The sequence below is a fragment of the Bufo bufo genome, chromosome 3, assembly GCF_905171765.1.
Source record: "Bufo bufo chromosome 3, aBufBuf1.1, whole genome shotgun sequence".
Classification (NCBI taxonomy): Eukaryota; Metazoa; Chordata; class Amphibia; order Anura; family Bufonidae; genus Bufo; species Bufo bufo.
Window position 1 is genome coordinate 445,281,127 of NC_053391.1, and position 10,675 is coordinate 445,291,801.

Here is a 10,675-nt window from a genome sequence, read left to right on the forward strand (position 1 = left end):
CTTCTGACCACTACCATGTGCCCTGACAGCAGTTTACTACCACATATGGGGTATTTCTATAAACTGCAGAATCAGAGTAATGTATATTGAGGTTTATTTTGCTGTTAACCTTTGCTGTGTTGCAAGAAAAAATTGATTAACATAAAAAATCTACAAAAAAAAATAAAAATGATAAATTTCACCTCCATTTTCCTTTAATTCTTGTGGAGCACCTCAAGGGATAGCAAAGTTTGTAACATCCGTTTTGTATAATTTTAGGGGTGCAGTTTCTAAAATGGGGTCATTTATGGATGGTTTCCTTTATGTAAGCCCCTCAAAATCACCTTATAACTGAATTGGTGCTTAAAAGTAGGGTTTTTGAAATTCTGTTGAAAATTTGAAAAATTGCTTCTAAAATTCGAAGCCTTCTAACGTTCTAAAAAAAAAATGACAACATACAAAATTATGCCAACATAAAGTAGACATATGGAAAATATAAAGTAATAAATATTTTGTGAGGTATTACTATCTACCATAAAGCAGAGAAATTCATATTTAGAAAATAGTGACTTTTTCCAAATTTTCTCACATTTTGGAATTTTTTCCATAAATAAAGGTAAAACATATTGACCTAAATTTATCACTAACATGAAGTACAATGTTTCATGAGAAAACAATCTCAGAATGGCTTGGATAAGAAAAAGCTTTCCAAAGTTATTACAGCAAAAAGTGACACAGGTCAGATTTGCAGAAATCGGCCACGGATTTAGGCTAGGTCTACACGATGACATTTGTCGTGTGACATTTTGTTGCACTAATGTCGCGCGACAATTTTTATAATAGCAGTCTATGGTGTCGCACTGCAACATGCAACATGCTGCCACTGCGATGCAACAGTCGCAGAAAATCCATTCGAGATGGATTTTTCTGTGACTGTTGCGTCGCAGTCCCAGCATGTTGCAGTGCTTCACCATAGACTGCCATTATAAAAATTGTCGCGCGACATTAGTGCAACAAAATGTTGCGCTACAAATGTTGCAGTGTAGTTGTGCCCTATCGGTCGCGCGACTTATTGTCGTGTAGACGTAGCCTTAAGGTGAAAAGTGGCTTGGTACTGAAGCGGTCAATAGTGGTAGTTTTTGCCTTAGACAGCAGAAAGGCTAAGTGCACCCCTGCCCCTTGCCACAAAGTACTGGGGGAAGGGAAGCTGAACTCTTGCACCAGGGTCAATGAGCCTTTAGTTATGCCCCTGGAAAGGAATAAAACATTGAGGCTCCATTCACACATCCACAATTCCATTCCGCATTTTGCAGAACGGAATTGCGGACCCATACATTTCTATGGGGCTGCACAACATATCCTATTCTTGAAATATATTTAGAGAAGGCTCACCTCTTAAACAAAAAAATGGAATGGGTGCACCTACGGGGAAGATTACACCCAATCTTCAAAAATAGTATATAGATAAAAAGATAGTAGGGCACACCTGCATTCAACTACACATGGGAGATTTGTATAGACAATATATTTTATTCAGACCAAAATTGTGTATTGTGACACATAAAAACGTTATTAAACATATATTTGCATGCTATGTGGCCACTGAGGAAGGAGTCTTAGTTAACTCCGAAACGCGTTTGGTGAAGTATAACCCCATGAAATTAAGCATACAACTGGGATATTGAAGCGCTTCAAGTCGATCATAAGGAGAGGGATCGAAAATTTGGTAGGAAAAATCGAAAATTGATAGCCGCAGTGAAAACTGACCTGCCGCTTGATTAAGCACCTGTGCAGGAACTACATCACATAAAATCACCAAGACGGCACTCCTACAAGTGATTACCGAAGGTCCCTGAACCTACCTCCTGGAAGCTATACCACTGCCTGCAAACAAGCGCATCACACGTGGGACGTCACGATAATCGCAGCACAACAGGCACAACTCTACAGAACTGTGAGTAAAGACTAGTGCTGAATTAGTGCATATGCAGACAGTGGGATCTGAGACACCAATGATTTAAAGTTAAAAAAAACATAAGTGACTATACTATAAGATCCGATTTGATTATATTGAAGTCAGTCTGTGAACTTTGCCTTTAAAATTCCGAACACCACGGACTGTGACAAACAGCTTGGCAATTAGATTCGCTGGATGAATAATGCAATACGGACATACAGAGCTATAGGAAGGAACAGTCATTTTGAAATTTTTACTAGGATTTTATTCCTCTAGGATCGTATACATGATTTTATATCTTAGTGTTTATTTTATATATTTTATATTGGTTTTATCAACTTTATAAGCAATATTAAGTTTCATATAGCATGCAAATATATGTTTAATAACGTTTTTATGTGTCACAATACACAATTTTGGTCTGAATAAAATATACTGTCTATACAAATCTCCCATGTGTAGTTGAATGCAGGTGTGCCCTACTATCTTTTTATCCATATCCTATTCTTGTCCGCAATAGCAGACAAGAATAGGCATATTCTCTTAGTGCCGGCAATGTGCGGTCCGCAAAATGCGGAACGCACATTGCCGCTGTCCGTGTTTTGCGGATCCGCAGATCCGTGGATCCGCAAAACACACACGGATGTGTGAATGGACCCTAATTGTAGCAAATTAGTAGCATGTCGTTGTAGGAAGTCAGAAGTAATGAAGGTTGGTTTAAAAAGTAGAGGGGATACAAAAAGGTTAAAAAACAATTTGTCTATATTTCAAAACAGTCTGCATTGATTTGCTGTGATTTGGAGGAGAGTGGAGTTATTAATATTATTAATATAATGGACCCCTCTTTATTATTAATTTAATGGCCCCCTCTTTATTATTAATATAATGACCGTCTCTTTATTATTAATGTAATGGCCCCTCTTTATTATTAATGTAATGTCCCCCTCTTTATTATTAATGTATTGGCCCCTCTTTATTATTAATATAATGGCCCCTCTTTATTATTAATATAATGGCCCCTCTTTGTTATTAATGAAATGTCCCCCTCTTTATTATTAGTAATGTCCCCCTCTTTATTATTAGTAATGTCCCCCTCTTTATTATTAATGTATTGGCCCCTCTTTATTATTACTGTAATGGCCCCTCTTTATTATTAATATAATGGCCCCTCTTTGTTATTAATGTAATGTCCCCCTCTTTATTATTAGTAATGTCCCCCTCTTTATTATTAGTAATGTCCCCCTCTTTATTATTAATGTATTGGCCCCTCTTTATTATTAATATAATGGCCCCTCTTTGTTATTAATGTAATGGCCTCCTCTTTATTATTAATGTAATGGCCTCTCTTTATTATTAATGTAATGGCCCCCTCTTTATTATTAATATAATGGCCCCCTCTTTATTATTAATATAATGGCCTCCTCTTTATTATTAATGTATTGGCCCCCTCTTTATTATTAATGTAATGGCCCCCTCTTTATTATTAGTAATGTCCCCCTCTTTATTATTAATGTATTGGCCCCTCTTTATTATTAATATAATGGCCCCTCTTTGTTATTAATGTAATGGCCCCCACTTTATTATTAATATAATGGCCCCCACATTATTATTAATATAATGTCCCCCATCTTTATTAATAATGTATTGGCCCCCTCTTTATTATTAATATAATGGCCCCCTCTTTATTATTAATATAATTGCCCCCTATTTATTATTAATGTAATGGCCCCCTATTTATTAATAATGTAATGGCTCCCTCTTTATTATTAATATAATGGCCCCCTCTTTATTATTAATGTAATGGCCCCCTCTTTATTATTAATATAATGGCCCCTCTTTATTATTAATATAATGGCCTCCTCTTTATTATTAATGTAATGGCCTCCTCTTTATTATTAATGTAATGGCCCCCTCTTTATTATTAATATAATGGCCTCCTCTTTATTATTAATGTAATGGCCTCTCTTTATTATTAATGTAATGGCCCCCTCTTTATTATTAATATAATGGCCCCCTCTTTATTATTAATGTATTGGCCCCCTCTTTATTATTAATGTAATGGCCCCCTCTTTATTATTAATATAATGGCCTCCTCTTTATTATTAATGTATTGGCCCCCTCTTTATTATTAATGTAATGGCCCCCTCTTTATTATTAATATAATGGCCCCCTCTTTATTATTAATATAATGACCCTCTCTTTATTATTAATGTTCTGGCCCCCTCTTTATTAATAATGTAATGGCCCCCTCTTTATTATTAATATGATGGCCCCTCTTTAATAACAAAGAGGGGGCCATTATATTAACAAAGAGGGGGCCAGTACATTAATAATAAAGAGGGGGCCAGAACATTAATAATAAAGAGGGCACATAATATTAATAATAAAGAGGGGGCCATTATAATATACAGGGGGAATAATATTATGGGGAATGGGGGACTATCTGTCTGGCTCTAGCACAGTATTGGGGGGCAGCAGGATGAGTTGTTGAGACACCAGGAAGGAGAGGATGATAGTAAAGTGAGGAACCAACATTTTTTTTCTGTAAAACTCTGCAGAGACGAGAAGTGGCTGAAAGAAGGTATCATGGCGGTCTAATCTCTGAATGAAGACGTTGAGGAAAGTCACTGGATGTAACAGGTATGGTGCGGTATTCCACTGTAATAATAATGTCCATGCACATATCTGTTTCACGGTAGGGTTGGGGGAGGAGATTGAGAATATGGCCCACCGTGCCGCATCCTGGCCCCAGACTTCAGGTCACACTGTGTTCTGAATTCTGGGGCCTCACACCCATCTACTACATTATCTGTACTCAGAGAGTTATCACTGTGTTATCTGAGGTGTTACATAGGACTGCAGGTGACATCTACTACATTATCTGTACTCAAAGAGTTATCACTGTGTTATCTGAGGTGTTACATAGGACTGCTAGTGATCTACTACAGTATCTGTTAAAAGGGGCATGCCCGGGGTAGGGGGGGGGGGGGGGGCAATTTTTGGCTTGCCCCGGGTGCTGGCAACCCACGCTACGCCACTGCATCTGTAACATAGCCAAGACGGATTCGTCATGAACTCCATTGAAACTCAATGGGAGACGGATCCGTTTTCTATTGTGCCAGATTGTGTCAGAGAAAACAAATCCGTCCCCATTCACTTACATTGTGTGCCAGGACGGAGCCGTTTGGCTCAGTTTCGTCAAGTGGACAGTCAATCACTGCAAGCAGCGTTTTGGTGTCCGCCTCCAGAGCGGAATGGAGACTGTACGGAGGCAAACTGATGCATTCTGAGCGGATCCTTTTCTATTCAGAATGCATTAGGGCAAAACTGATCCATTTTGGACCGCTTGTGAGAGCCCATGATGGATCTCACAAACGGAAAGCCAAAACGCGAGTGTGAAAGTAGCCTGAGTAGTAAGGCTCCTTTCACACGAGCGCAATGCGTGACATGAACGCGTAGCACCGGCACTGAATCCTGACCCATTCATTTCAATAGCTCTGTGTACATGTTTTTTTCACACATCAGTTCTGCGTTGCATGAGAATCACAGTATGTTCTATATTGTGCGCTTTTCATGCAGCCCTGGCCCTATAGAAGTGAATGGGGCTTCAGTAAAAAACGCATTGCATTCGGAAGCAAGTGTGGATGCAATGTGTCTTTCACTGATGGTTACTAAGAGATGTTGTTTGTAAACCTTCCGTTTTTTATCACTCGCATGAAAAACGCATTGCACTCGCGTGGAAAAACTGAACGCAATCGCAGACAAAACTGACAGAACTTGCTTGCAAAATGGTGTGAGTTTCACTGAACGCACTCTGAACTCATCCGGACCTAATCTGTCACGCTCGTGTGAAAGGAGCCTAAAGGTTAAAAACGTGTCTAATACAGTACTTGCTTCACCGTCACTCGTCAACTGACTTAAATTTCGCCTTCTAGGCAAACCCAGATGAAGCCTAGGAGATAAAACTTAAGTCAGGTGATGAGTGACCAGGAACCAAGCGCCGTATTAGACGTGTTTTTATCCATTATTACATTCTGCTTTTACCTTAGCATCTTGTGGGTAGAAATTATTCTGTGCAGGAATCCTTGGGAGTCTGATGGTATTTCACTATTTCCTGCTGTGTGTCTGTTTTCAGGGACACTATGCTGATACTGGTGTGCATCTGCTTTCACTTCCGAGCTGGATTGATTAAGGCTCCATTCACACGTCCGCAAATTGGTCCGCATCCGTACCGCAATTTTGGAGAACGGGTGCGGAGCCATTCATTCTCTATGGGGACGGAATGGATGCGGACAGCACACAGTGTGCTGTCCGCATTCGCATTTGCGGAGCGCGGCCTCGATCTTCCGGTCCTCAGCTCCACAAAAGATAGAACATGTCCTATTTTTGTCCGCAGCTAGGGACAAGAATAGACATTTCTATAGGGGGTGCCGGCCGGGTGTGTTGCGGATCCGCAACACACCACAGACGTGTGAATGGACCCTAAAGGGGTTGTCCGGGTTCAGAGCAGCCCCCCTGACAAGAGCACCAGAGCATTATCAGGAGATCCGGTGATGTACCGGGCTGCCAGGCAGAGGCTTCTGCCCAGCAGTGAGCCCGGTGACGTCACCTGCATTAATGAGCGGGATTTAGCGCTGCCCTAGCCTGTAAAACGGCCTCGGCAGCGCTAAAGCCGGCCCATCAGAGCCGGTGACGTCACCAAACACACTGCTAGGCGGAAGCTTCCGCCCAGCAGTGTATGGGTTTCTGTCTGTCTGTCCCGAAGTCTGTCTGTCTGTTCTTTATGTACGACCAAACGACTGGACCGATCTTCACTAAATTTGGCACACAGGTACATCAGGTGTCTCTAGGACGTACTGTTCCTGAGATATTCCCAAAATATAACCTGCATTAGCCAATACAAGCCTGCAAGTCTTACTCTTCATATCCCAACTGCCATACACACTGTCACATGTCCATTATCAGCCAATAGAAGCTCGCAGGCCCTTAGTCTCCACATCTCCACATACACACAGTTTTACTCCAGGTTTCCATAACAACCCAGCCATTTTTCTTCACTGCTGTATGTCAGCTTTAGGCTAGGGCTAAAGGACGACAATAAGTCGCACGACACATAGGGCACAACTACACTGCTACATGCATCCATCTTGGATGGATTTTTTGCGACTGTCATGTTGCAGTCGAAGCATGTCGCAGTGCGACACCATAGCCTATCATTATAAAAATTGTTGAGACAAAATGTCGGGCGACATATGTCGTTGTGTAGCACTAGCATTAAAGGGGCAGGTCACTGTGGAGAACACTGTTAAAGGGGCGGGCACTGTAGAGGTCACTGTTAAAGGGGTGGGCACTGTGGAAGTCACTGTTAAAGGGGTGGGCACTGTGGAGGTTACTGTTAAAAGGGCTGTAGAGGTCACTGTTATGTGGATACTGTCAATATCTTTTAACACAAACAAACATTAAATGAAATAGATGAAATATACCCGTGCGAAGCCGTTTCCTTCTGCTAGTCTCTTATATATATAAAAATGAGTTTCTGTCTGTCTGTTCTTTATGCACGACCAAACGACTGGACCGATCTTCACCAAATTTGGCACACAGGTACATCAGGTGTCAGAGAAAGTTTTAGAGTTCTCAGCTCTCTAGGAAGTACCGTTCCTGAGATATTCCCAAAAAATGACCTGCATTAACCAATACAAGCCTGCAAGTCTTTCTCTTCATATCCCAACTGCCATACAAAAACGGTCACATGTCCCTTATCAGCCAATAGAAGCTCGCAGGCCCTTAGTCTCCACATACACACAGTTTTACTCCAGGTTTCCATAACAACCCAGCCATTTTTCTTCACTGCTGAAGGTCAGCTTTAGGCTAGGGCTGCACAACGACAATAAGTCGCACGACACATAGAGCACAACTACACTGCTACACGCATTCATCTTGGATGGATTTTTTCCGACTATCGTGTCACAGTCACAGCATGTGGAGCAGGGGCGGGCACTGTGGAGGTCACTTTTAAAGGGGCGGGCACTGTGGAGGTCACTTTTAAAGGGGCGGGCACTGTGGAGGTCACTGTTAAAGGGGCAGGCACTGTGGATGTTACTGTTAAGGGGGCAGGCGGCTGTGGAGGTCACTGTTAAGGGAGCGGGATACTATGGAGGTCAATGTTAAGGGAACGGGGTACTATGGAGGTCACTGGTAAAGGGACAGGTGCTGTGGAGGTCTCTGTTAAGGGGGCAGGGAACAGTGGAGGCCACAGATAAGGGGACGGTCCCCTATGGAGTTCAGTGTTGAGGGGCCGGGTGTTATAGAGGTCACTGTTAAGGGGACGGGGCCCTTGAGGAGGTCACTGTCAAGGGAGTGGGTGCTGTGAAACTCACTAAAAAAGGGTGGGCTGTTGTGGAGGTCCCATTTTAGGAAGGCGGGGCACTGTGAGGGGGTCAGTGTTAAGGGGTGGGGGGGCTGTGGAGTTCACTGTTATGGGGGATACTGTCGATATCTTTTAACAACACACACAAACATTAAATGAAATAGATGAAATATACCCATGCGAAGCTGGATCCTTCTGCTAGTTGTAAATATAAAAGCCCTTGCCCTGCGCGATCCAGCGCAGGGCAAGCAGACGCATCTGAGCATGACATGCTCCGATGCTAACATCAGGGGGGCTGCTTGGGTGAAAATATGGGTATGTCCGGGTTCAGATCTGAACCCGGACAACCCCTTTAATGCTGCTCCCCAGTCCTGCTGCACGTTAAATAGGGTAACTGCAAAACGCTCAAGTATTGGAATGTTCTGTTGTTAAGGCCTGATGCACACGACCGTAGTTTTGGTCCGCATCCGAGCCACAGTTTTTGCGGCTTGGATGCGGACCCATTCACTTCAATGGGGCTGCAAAAGATGCGGACAGCAATATACAGGCACCAGCCGCTTGTGCACCAGATCACGGATGCGGACCCATTCACTTGAACAGAGACACAGAACCCCACAGAAGCACTACCGAGTGCTTCTGTGGGGTTTCTCTCCGTGCCTCCACTCTGCAAAAAAATAGAGCTTTCTTTTTTTTTTTTGTGGTGCAGGCGGATTACGGACCCATTCAAGTTGAATGGGTCTGGATCCGTCTGTGCCAACTGCAAGGAAGGTGCCTGTGCAGGGAACGGCCGGCATATGTTCATGTGTGCATGAGCCCTCGTAGAAAGCAGCCCAGGACATGAAAAGAGGCTGCCAGTTATCTATGTACTGTATATTGTATATGTGGAACATATATGTTTATGTATGAGTATATGTATGAAACTATGAACAAGTGTGAATATGAATGCAGAAGGTGTGTGTGTATGTAGAGAATGTGCATCCGTGTATGAAGGTGTTTGTAGTATGCACATCAATTTATGTGCTGGATGTGTGCATATGTGAATAGAATATGTATATGCATACTTACCTACTCTCCCAGAAGGTCTGGGATACTCTCAGAAAAAGGGGAGATCACTTAGATTTCTGGAAGAGTTGGCAAATCAAACACATACAGCAAGTTATCTTGCATTGTCAAAAACAAATTGATCCATAATGGTAGGATACATTTATGTGGCAGTGCAGAAATGGTTATTATTGGAAGTAAATGAGGGCCTTTTACACAAGCCCAGTATAAGTCAAACAAGTGTCTTCACTCCCGAACACTGGTCCATGTAAAAGACCCTGCAGTCAGCCAACAGATAAGCAAAAGGCTAGTTTGTCGGGTGAGTGGATATTGGCCAGAAAAATGATCGTATCTTCCATGTAAATAGGGGATGCTGCTGGCAATAATGTAAGTGAACAGGTGCACAAACGTGAACGGTCCGTGGTATCCCGGCCTGGCGTCCAGCTGAGAGCAGGAGCGCACGGCGTCATTGGTTGCTATGACGCCGTGCGCTTCATGCCGCCGCTGTACTACAGTAATACACTCGTATAGATCATAGCTCAGCTAGATGCCAGGCCGGGTTACCACGGACCGTGCCTAAGGGTGCTGGCACACAGTACAGTTCTGACATGCAGTTAGGATGCAGTCTTTTATTGTAGCTAGCTAAAAAAATGATGCTGAGGATTTCCAATGTGGGTTTCACTCTTTGCAAATATGTATAATATAAGGTCCATTGTCTATTTGGGGAATTCTTGGCAGCAGCTATAGATCAAACTCATGGATTACTCATCAGGTAATTGCTTTTTATATAGCTCGACCAAATATTTTACACTTTATTCACAGTAGCTTTGATAAGGAATACTTATATATCAAGCTTCTTAGACATAGGGTCATTGGTGTACCTGCAATGTTGTCAGACCACGCAACTGTTATGGGGCCACGGGGGAAAGGCGGACAGGTACTGAACTTTTTCTTCTCTTTGCCATGTGAAAATGCTGCATTATCCAGAAGCCGCCACTAGGGGTTGCTCAGTGCATAGAAATGATTACAGCTTTCTTGGCAATTGCATAGGTTCCTATCTACTGAGCTCCCCCTAGCGGTGGCTGCAGGAAGACAGCTTTGTAATAGAAGGGAAACTGGAGATTTATCAATGTATATTTGCCAGTTGTGAATACGTTAAGAAATATAGTGTTCAGAGTGAGCGTCATAATTTTGAAGCACCTGTTACACTTTTTCCGACTAAAAAGTCAGATAATGTGTTGAGGCCAAAGGCATTTTTTTTATTAGTACACTGTCATTTATTAAAACTTCTTCATTCATAAAAAAAAGGTGTAAATTTGAAAGAATTCTGA